General features: G+C 46.7%; 1 long non-coding RNA gene across 1 annotated transcript in view; it reads right to left on the reverse strand.

Annotated features, from left to right (window-relative positions):
- Nucleotides 1-2,848, reverse strand: part of LOC115086132 — a 113,792-nt gene extending 110,944 nt beyond the window's left edge. Inside the window, exon 1 of the long non-coding RNA XR_003855096.1 lies at nucleotides 2,646-2,848. This is a non-coding gene — a long non-coding RNA (uncharacterized LOC115086132). The remainder of the gene's footprint in view (nucleotides 1-2,645) is intronic.
- Between the last annotated feature and the right edge of the window lie 7,279 nt (nucleotides 2,849-10,127).

Raw genomic sequence — 10,127 nt, forward strand, 5'->3', positions numbered from 1 at the left:
AATTAAACTCTGGAATTTGTTGCCAGAGGATGTGGTTAGTGCAGTTAGTATAGCTGTGTTTAAAAAAGGATTGGATAAGTTCTTGGAGGAGAAGTCCATTACCTGTTATTAAGTTCACTTAGAGAATAGCCACTGCCATTAGCAATGGTAACATGGAATAGACTTAGTTTTTGGGTACTTGCCAGGTTCTTATGGCCTGGATTGGCCACTGTTGGAAACAGGATGCTGGGCTTGATGGACCCTTGGTCTGACCCAGTATGGCATTTTCTTATGTGCTGCCAATTCATCCTTGATGAGGGAGTGAAGACCCTCTAGGAAAATTGCACGCAAGCACCCCAGGCCCCAATGAAGCTCTGAAGACACAGTCTTAAATTCAATAACATAGTCTGGAAGTGGCTTAGCTCCTTGTTGAAGGTGTCAGTATTCGATGACCTAGCTCGCAAGACTGAGCAACAGTCTTGCGAGCTGGGTCATCGAATACTGACTTGAAGAGAGCAAGAAAACCTGGCAAGTCACTGAGGATTGGGTCATTGCGTTCCCAGAGAGGTGAAGTCCAGGCCAGGGCTTTCCCATCTAAAAGAGACAGGATATACATGGTCTTGGCCAATACATTAGGGAAGTAAGTTGGTTGTAGAGATAAGTGCATACAGTGCTGGTTGAGAAAGCCCCTAGACAACAGGGGGTCTCCTGAGAAGTGAGTGGGGGCTGGTAAAGGTACTGCAGTTCGTGTGAAAACCACTTGCGATGAAGCATCTTTGTCAGACGTAGTGGAATTATTCAGTCAGGAATTCAACTGATTAAAAGTATTAGCGAAAGTCTCTAAGGTCTTCTGTTGCTCAGCAACACGTTGGGCCAGGCCAGGAATGGCCTGCAGGGCTGAGACCTGAGCCGGGTCCATGGAGGTAGCAATCTGTTATTATCCGGTATTATTGTGGACCCTGGATCGTAGTGAGAGCTGACTCCACCCATAGGGAGGAGCCCTGTGGGGACTCACTACGATAGGCGTGGCCTCGGCTGAGACAGACACAGAAATAAGAGACTTTATTAAACTGGAACATGGGTAATACCCACCAAATGAAGTTAAGACACAGTCCTGAGTAGTAGGGTTGCTCAATGATGATATCCCTGGTAGTGGCCAGCTGAGCGGGGTATGCCAGGAACTCCTCTCCTGATGACACACCTCTCAGGGTAGATCCGGTAGTGGCCTGCAGCGTGGGATATGCTGAGAATCATCAGGTAGAAGTTCAGAGAGGTGCAGGAGGTCAGCAGAGCAAGGTAGATGACAGTATTCACTCCGTAGTGTAGATGAAGGTAGCTGAGAAAAGCACGGTCGTGGCCCGGGACACGGGGTACACCGGCAGTTCCTTCAGTAGGATGGTAGAAACGAGCAACGTACTCAAAACGCTGAACTAGACAGGATCCCGAACCAGGGTAGATGAAATCTCCAGGCAGGAAGGCCCTCCGAGGAGCGGATAGCCAGAATTTGACAAGGCCCACGAGGAGCGTTCTAAGTCCACGAGTTCAGTAACGAGTTCAGAGTAGCGAATTAAGCGTCTCCACGAGGAGTGAAATAAGCAGGAAGGAAGTCCTTACTAACTCGTAGGAAGCATAGGCTGGATGGGTTAAATACACTGGCGAGTGACGTTATGCGGAGGGGATGCTCCCGAGGTTCCCGCCATGATGTGAATAAGAGAGGGCCTGGCGTGCGTGCGCGTGCCCTAGGTAATCCTCGATTCAGGATGGTGGACGGAATTGCCCATGCCATCGCAGGAACGCCGAGTAAGGCGGCATTTGCAGTCTGAGGCCACCATGGCATTGAGAATCGCTGGTGCAGGGAAAAGAGAGGTGAGCAGCAGAGGTCGCAGCCATCTGCTACCGATTGGCGCAACAGACATAAAACAGTGGGAAGTTATAGAACAATCTAGGATGGACGGGATGCCGTTAACTGCCGTCCCTTGGCGAGATCTGAAGATGTGGAGATCTTGTCCCCATATGTTTCCAACCACCAGACAAACATTGAATATATGGGGCAAATGGAAAACTAAACCAGTGGGAAATAAATCTTTCCACTTTATGACCCATTTGTTTCATAACAGCGCTTTTCCACCTTGCCAACCACAACACTCATTCCAGACCTGGAAAGCGAAGGGCATATTCTGAACTGAACATCTTAGTGTGGGGGGGGGGGGGGGGGGACGACAGGATCATATACCATTTACAACATTAATACAAACCCATCAATTGACACCCTCTGATTTTCTAGCATACTACCAAATTTGACATTTTTGGAAGCCCTTCATCAGGGTAGAACATTATCTGTCTCTCACTTTCTCACTTTCTCTCTTTCCTCTGTCTTTCCCATGACATCCTCCATCTTTTACAGTCACATCTCCTGCATCTTGAAACCCACAATTCATCCTATTAATTGAGCCAGGTCCAAGGTAGGTGTTACATTTTTGGCCTTAGTGAACCTGTACAGTTCTCAACTGTACAGCATTTCACTATACAGCTTTTTTACTGTTTTGTTTCACAGAAACTTTCCAAGTTCCCTCATTCAAAGCAGCTAACGTTCCACCCAATCAGTCCTCACACAAAGATCTTTAAGTTTGAAATCTTTATTGTAAAGCTAATTTATAACTACTTACAAGAGCTGGTTTCAAACGTCTGTGCCACTGGCAGAGATCCTTGCAGCTGGATGAAGGCAGGGGAAGGAAGGTGAAGATTCTTGGGGCGCAGGGAAAGAGAACGTGGGGTTGAGGCTGATTAGTCTTATAAATAAGCGGTAGGAGGAACGTAAAAAGCTGTTCTGTAACAACGGTTACAGGCACGTAAGTCTGCTGCTGGCTTGGCTGGGACTAACCCACTGTCATGGCAATGAATACCGGAGAAATTCTCCTCAGCTGAGGTAAGGGCGAGAGCCAATAGCAGAGAGCCCAGGACCCAGTGACTCAGGAGGGAACCTGAAAGGAGGGGGCTTTTGTTAAAGGCATACTCCCTTTTAAAGGCAGAGCTTTCAGACTTCTCTGCTGGGTTACTGAAAGTGTCACAATTACTAGTAAGGAGGGGCTGTGGTAAACACAGGTGGGCTACACTATCTACAAACACAAACATGTACCCATTAATGGGGACAGAACAGAACCCATGCTAAAAAGCAGATGGAGGAAAGTAAAACAGGCTATTTAGTGTACTCTTACTAAAGCCTAATTTGCATCTGATATTTCATTATTTATATATACATGTGCATTAATTTTAACATTTACATGTGTAGCCCCCCCCCCCCCCATTCAGGGACCTTCCAAAATGCAGGGGCCCAATAACGGTCCCGGGCCACATCTCACTCTCAACTCTCCATCTCCAGATCACATACAGGCCAATACAGAACGGTGCACTCGGCCGAGCGCACCATTAGCACCATTGACACGCTATTATTACCCCTTATACAGTAAGGGGTAATAGCGCATGGAAAACATGTCGGAGGGTGCTTTTCTGTACACCCTCCGACTTAATATCATAGCGATATTAACTCAGAGGACAGCCGCCGTTTCCACCAATAAGGAGGCGCTAGGGATGCGCTAGTGTCCCTAGCGCCTCCTTATTAGTGCGGGCCCTAATTTAAATACTGAATCACGTGCCCAGGAGAGGTGCTTGGGCACGCGTTGGGAGAGCGGGCGCTCACCTCAGAGCGCAGGCTCTCCCGCGCAGCTTACTGTATGGGCCTGATAGTATCTCAGTTTCTCCTGGGTTGCAAACTCCACTGTTCTCGCGCTTGGCACATCCGTGCTTGAAGGCACTTTTACCACTGAAGAAAGACGCTGGACTCTCTGGTTGGGTATTCAACAAAAATGTACCACAACCAAAAATAATCAAAGTCCAATTCACAAACCAAAATTCTTTATATAATCTTCATACAAAATAATCAGTCCAAAAGTGCCTTTTCTCAGTTTAATAGCTACATCAGTGAGAGTGTCCCTATGGATGGAAAGCACTGGGAAACCTTAACACTCCTGGCTGTTAGGAATTGGGCTCCTAGTAGGGCTGGGATCTGTTATTTCTCTCTCAGATAGTAAAAACTTCTCTAGACTTTAGGTGGCAAAGTCTCTAAAAATATTCAAAAATGTCAAACCTTTACCCTCACACTGGGCAGGAATTGGTAGATAACTGAATTGCTCCCAGAGAATCAGGACCAAAAGAAACAGCACTTCACAAGGGAGTCACAGCACCTTCCCAGGTAGGGGGAAAATCCTCCCGAGGCAGGCACAGGATCTCAAAAATACAGAAAGTACAAAAACACTATTTTGGTGCCCTCCACAGTTATTTAAATCTATTTTGCTGTTTTAGACATTTTTAGTCCTCATTTCCAGGTATTAAAACCGCTATGTTTTCTAATTGTATTTCTCTTCAGTTCTATGTAAACCGTTGTGATGTTTATTCGAATAACGTTATTAAAAAAATAAATAAATAAATAAACCATCAAAACTCTTTTCTGATCGAAATTAGGTCTTCCTTATGTCAGGTGTTTAACTTTATTTTTGTATATTTCTATGTATTTTAATTAATTCTGTGTGAGGACGCTGGGATCACAAACTTAAATTCTGGGCTCTGAAAATTGAGTCTCTGGAGGTCTTTCCAACCTCGGCTCAGGACTTTACTTATTTAAAGTTTTATTTACCTTTTAATTGAATACACAGCAATGCCCTGAAACCGGAAGTGATGTCACTGTAATTCCAGTACTGGCAATCCAACTTCCTGTAGTGCCAGGGAACACTGAAACAAGGCCTCTCACAGCAGTGGCACTGCCACTAAATGAAACCAACCCAACGATGGCCTCTTTCACCGCCACAGCCTAGAGGGAAACTGCTGCTTGCTTGCTCTACCCTCTTCAGAGCCTGCCAAGCCAGGGAAGGGAATGCCAAGTCCTCCCGGCAGCAGCTCAAAGGACTCTGCACTGCAGGAGACAGCAAGCCTCTGCCATGGTTGCTCTGCAGTCTATAATCTGCTCCCTCTCTAGGCCACAATGGTAGGAGCACAATGCTGCTTCAAGCATTATTTCCCTGACAGGGAAAAAGAAAATGTAAAGAAAAATGTTCCTCTGCCAAAGGATACCTCATCGGGTCCTCCAAGTTCCCAATCCTCCTCAGACACACCAGCCAAATCCCTGAATCCTGTTTCAGCCACCTACCAGCCAGAACAGATATGCCTCTGGTTGCGTGTGCCGGCCGCGGCAGGCTCGCGGTCGGGCCTACTTACTCCCATTTGTCTGCTCCAGCGCCTGGTTCCACCTCTCTGGCAGCCATGGCCAGCCGCCTCCATGCTCGGGCTGCCTCTGTTGCTCTCAGGTCCTCCACGGATGTCCCAGCTCCGCGGGGAGACGCCGTCATCTCACGCCACGCCTCTCCCTAGGCGCGCGTGCACCTGGTCTACTTTTAAAGGGGCCGTGGCAGGAAACCACCCCGCAGCCACGGATTATGTAACTGGGTCTGGGTCTATAAGGCTGGGCCCAGACACTGCTTCCTTGCCTTGGCAACAGGTCTCCACGCTAGTCGTTTACTTATTTGCTCGTTCCTGCGTTTCCTCTGTGTTCCTGGTTCCCGGTTTGTTCCTGCTTCGTCTGTGTTCCTGATTCCTGATCCTGCCTTGCTCCTTATAACTGTTCCTGTCCCTGAGTTCTGTGACTTTGCTGCATGTCTCGCTTCTGATTGATCCCTAGCTTGACCCCTGCTTCATCTGTCTACACTTCTGATTGATCCCTGGCTTGACCTCTGTTTCATCTGACTACATTCCTGTTAGAGTCCTGGTTTGACCCATGTCCCTTTGCCACTTCTCCTTGCCTGCTGCCTGCCCTGATCTCAGTCTGTTCTACCATGCCTCTACTGCATCTACTCTGGACTTGGCCTCTCAGGCTCCGGCCTGCTCTTACTCGGGTGCCCCCTGTCTTGCTCCCAATTCCTTTGGTGCCCAGGTCTCCTGAACTCAGCCTCATCTGGACTTGTTCTCCAATCTCAGTCACTGCTGCTGGCCCCTGGCTGATTCTCACATCGCTTCTGGGAAGACCTCAGACAGAGGCCCACCTAAGACCATACAGCCTCGGTACCCAAGGGCTCAACCTGTGGGGAACAAGGGCTGGTATTGGCGAAGCTTCAGCCGGCCTCCATCAATTAGCTTGCTCCACCTGCCGATTGTGGGGATCCGTAGGGCTCGCCCTGTGGGTAGCATCAACCCCACCTCTGCCCAAGAGTCCACCTCCTGAGCAACACCTCTGGGTTACACAACAATGCACCAATCTTCCTCATGTTTGAAAAATCCAACCAAACTGCAAAAATGATCATTTTTCCCCTGGTGGCAGGCTGTGGGGCCTAAAAGTAGAGGAGAATCCAAAGTTCATCTTAATCCTAGGAAAGACAAGTAAAGAAAGCCACACTGCTCCGTGTGCTGCACTGCTTTTATAGGAAAATGCTGCCCAGTCCAGACTGACATTTGAGGAGGATATCTGAAGAATGATGTGAAAATTTCTAAGCTGAATAAAAACAATCTAGAGAATTTAGGATTTTAGGGACCCTAGGGTCACAAAAGCTAATGTCTTCTGGGACCAGTTTAGTGTGCACACCAGAGCCTTACTATATATTATGCTATTCTGAGTGCACGTTAAATAGCTTTAAATGTGAATTTTCAAAATATTACATGCATAAAAATTAGGATATGTGTGTGTAAGTAGCTGCTACTCATATATTTTATAAAAGTCCGAACTACATGTGTATTTTCACTTTCGCATGCACATATAAGGGGTGGGCTAAGGGCATTCCTAGGCAGGGTCAACAAGCATGAAGGTTGCTATTTTAAAAGATACTTACCCACATACATTTTCCAACATATGTACTTATTTTTACACCTGTAAGTATCTGCTGTAAGTGATAAACTTGTTTATTGTGTATTACTGACTGGATTGGAATTCTGGGTGAACTGGGGGGAAATTCAGGTTGAAGAACCAGGAGGCTCTCAGAGACCTGGAGAGGACTGGGCAAACTAGTGGAATAATTAGTTAAATTGGTAATTTCACTCACACATTTTTAAAAATACACCAATTTACAATACTGTTTTAAAATAATCACATAATGTAATTTAATACAATGTTTTAAAATTCTGGCTCATAAGTAAGTCTTACTTTATTTTCACACGTAAAATATACACGCGTACATTTAAAAAATAGGTGGGTAAAGTATGCGTGTTCAATGTATTGAAATATGTAATTTCAATGCATTGCATGTATTTATGTGTTGGCCTACATTCGTGCATATGTTTAGGGGGTAAACATTTATTTATTTATTTATTTTTTGTTTTTATATACCGATGATCCTGTATAATATACATATCGCACCGGTTTACAGGGAACTAAAACTAACACCTCTAGGGCGACTTACAATGAAACAAAAATAACAATAAGGAACTATGCACACATGTGATAAGTGCATGTTATAAAATAATGGTAAAACTATACACGGTTGCATACATTTATTTATTTATTTATTTTTGGTTTTTATATACCGGAAGTTCCTGTATAAAATACATATCACTCCGGTTCACAGGTAACTGAAATAACTACCGCCGTGTGGCGGTTTACATGGAACATATCAAACGATTTACATAGAACATTTCAAACGATTGCTATATAATAAGTCGAAAAAACAAACTAAGTTCACCTATGAAACATATAAATAAGGCCAATAATAAATAGTGTAAAATAAACATTGCATTAATGCTATAGGACAGTAGGTTGATTATATCTTGTTCTTAGCTCTCTGGGAATGCTTGAAGGAAGAGCCAAGTCTTGAGTTTCACCTTAAAAGTGTTATGGCATGGCTCGAGGCGGAGGTCTGGAGGTAGTGAGTTCCAGAGTGACGGGCCCGCTGTGGATAAAGCGCGTTTTCTCAGGGAGGATTTTGCGGGTTGGGTGATCAATCTGTTTTGATATGCCCTTCTCGTCGGCTTTTTAGAAGTGTGTAGTTGGAGCTGGAATGTTAGGTTGAGTGGGGAGATGTTATGTAGGGCCTTATGAATCATCATGCTGGTTTTAAACTGTATCCTGTATTTGATGGGAAGCCAATGGAGGTGTTGGAGGATCGGGGTGATGTGGTCTTTTTTTTTGGCATTGGTGAGAATTCTTGCTGTGGCATTTAAGACCATCTGTAGGGGTTTTGTGGAGCAGGCGGGAAGTCCCAGCAGGAGTGAATTGCAGTAGTCCAACTTCGGGAGAATGATGGCTTGGAGTACTGTGCGGAAATCTCTGTAGCGTAGAAGTGGCTTTAGTTTCTTTAAAACTTGTAATTTAAAGAAGCATTCTTTTGTGGTGTTGTTTACGAATTTACTGAGGCTGAGTCTGTTGTCTAGGAGTACACCCAGATCTCTGACTTGAGGTGAGGTGGTGTATCCTGATGTGTCTGGAGAGTTGCTGGAGCTAGGTGTAAATAGTTCCGGTGCTATTATTAGGATTTCCGTTTTGTTAGTATTTAGGACCAGGTTGAGGCTGGTTAGAAGCTCGTTGATGGTTGAGAGGCATTTATTCCAGTAGTTCATGGTCTTGTGTAGGGTGTCTGTTATGGGGATGAGAATTTGTATATCATCCGCGTATAGGAAGTGGGTAAGCTTGAGGTTGGTAAGAAGTTGACAGAGTGGGAGAAGATAAATGTTGAAGAGGGTGGGGGAGAGTGAGGAGCCCTGTGGTACCCCCATTTTGGCTTGAATGGGATGAGACTCTTCGTTGTTTATCTTGACTTTAAATGTTCTGTTCTCCAGGAAGGATTTAAACCAGTTGAAGGCTGCTCCTGTGATGCCGATGTCTGTTAGACGTTGTAGTAGGCTAGAGTGATTCACGGTGTCGAACGCTGCGGAAAGATCCAGAAGTGCGAGGAGGCAAGGTTGGCCTTTTTCAAGATTGAAGATAATGGTGTCCGCTAGTGTGGCTAATAGCGATTCGGTGTTCTTTTTCTTCATGCACATACACACATGTATGCATACACACATGTATGCATACACACATGTATGCATACACACATTGTTTGAAAGTTATCCTTCCTGTTTACATGCTAAGCTTTAGTACATGTTGTGATTCCCCCAGTGGCCAGAGCCACGGGAGGCCTCTTACCTCTGCGGCCTGGGCCGCCATCGTGCTGGCATGGCAGGAGCCGTGCCGGGATCCCCCATGTGGCAAGAGGCCTCCGACAATCTTGTCTTCACTGCGGCAGGAGCCGCGGACGTCAGCCAGCTCTCCTGCGGCATGGAGCCGCCTCCCATGCCGTCTCATGGCAGGCCTCTGACATGCTCCTCGGCGTCAGGACACTGCCTCCACATTGGGGCCTGCATGGCCCAGCTCCGGCTCTTCCTCTCTCAGCAGGGCGCTGTCCAGGGTCCTGCTGTGTCTCCTTCCTGCTTTCCCTAGGCGCAGGGCTGCGCCTCTCTGCCCTTCTTATAGGGCGAGTGAGGGAGTGGGCCCTGGATGACCTCCCTTCCTGGATCCACCTCTTCTGCCTACAAAAGGCTACTCAGGTCAGTCATGCCTTGCCTTCGCAAGGAGCAAGTTACTCCCTGGAACTTGTCCTCCTGGAGCTGGTCTCCTGAGGACCCTCGTTTCCTGCTCCTGCTTGGCATTTGTCGTCTTCTTGGGATCCCTCTTCGTTCCTGGTCTCTTCTCTGGATATTCCATGTTCCAGTCTCTCCTGCTGTGTCCAGTGTTCCAGCTTTCCTTGATGTCCCAGTGTTCCTGACATTTTTTGTTTTAGATGTTCCTGATGTCTTCATCCAGTTGTCCTCAGCTCCACTCTGACCTGTCCCTTATGGTCCGTGACCAGCTCGGCAGGGTTGAGTAGGGTAAGGCGCTGGTGGTTCTTTCCATCTGACGGCACCAAGGAGTCTTCTCGTCCTTCATCAGACCTGCCTTGTTCCTGATGTTTGATGTCTGCCTTGCCTTGATGTCCGTAAGCCTGATGTCTTCCTTTCCTGGGCAGGCTCGTCCTTCAGTCTGGTCCATGACTTGTCCGGCTGGGCTGTGTAGGGCGCTGGAGGGACATTGCTTGCCTGGAGGTTCTGGACTTTTAAACACTTGATTTTAACCTTGCCTTGCCTGACCATACCTTGCC

The sequence above is a fragment of the Rhinatrema bivittatum genome, chromosome 2, assembly GCF_901001135.1.
Source record: "Rhinatrema bivittatum chromosome 2, aRhiBiv1.1, whole genome shotgun sequence".
Lineage (NCBI taxonomy): Eukaryota > Metazoa > Chordata > Amphibia > Gymnophiona > Rhinatrematidae > Rhinatrema > Rhinatrema bivittatum.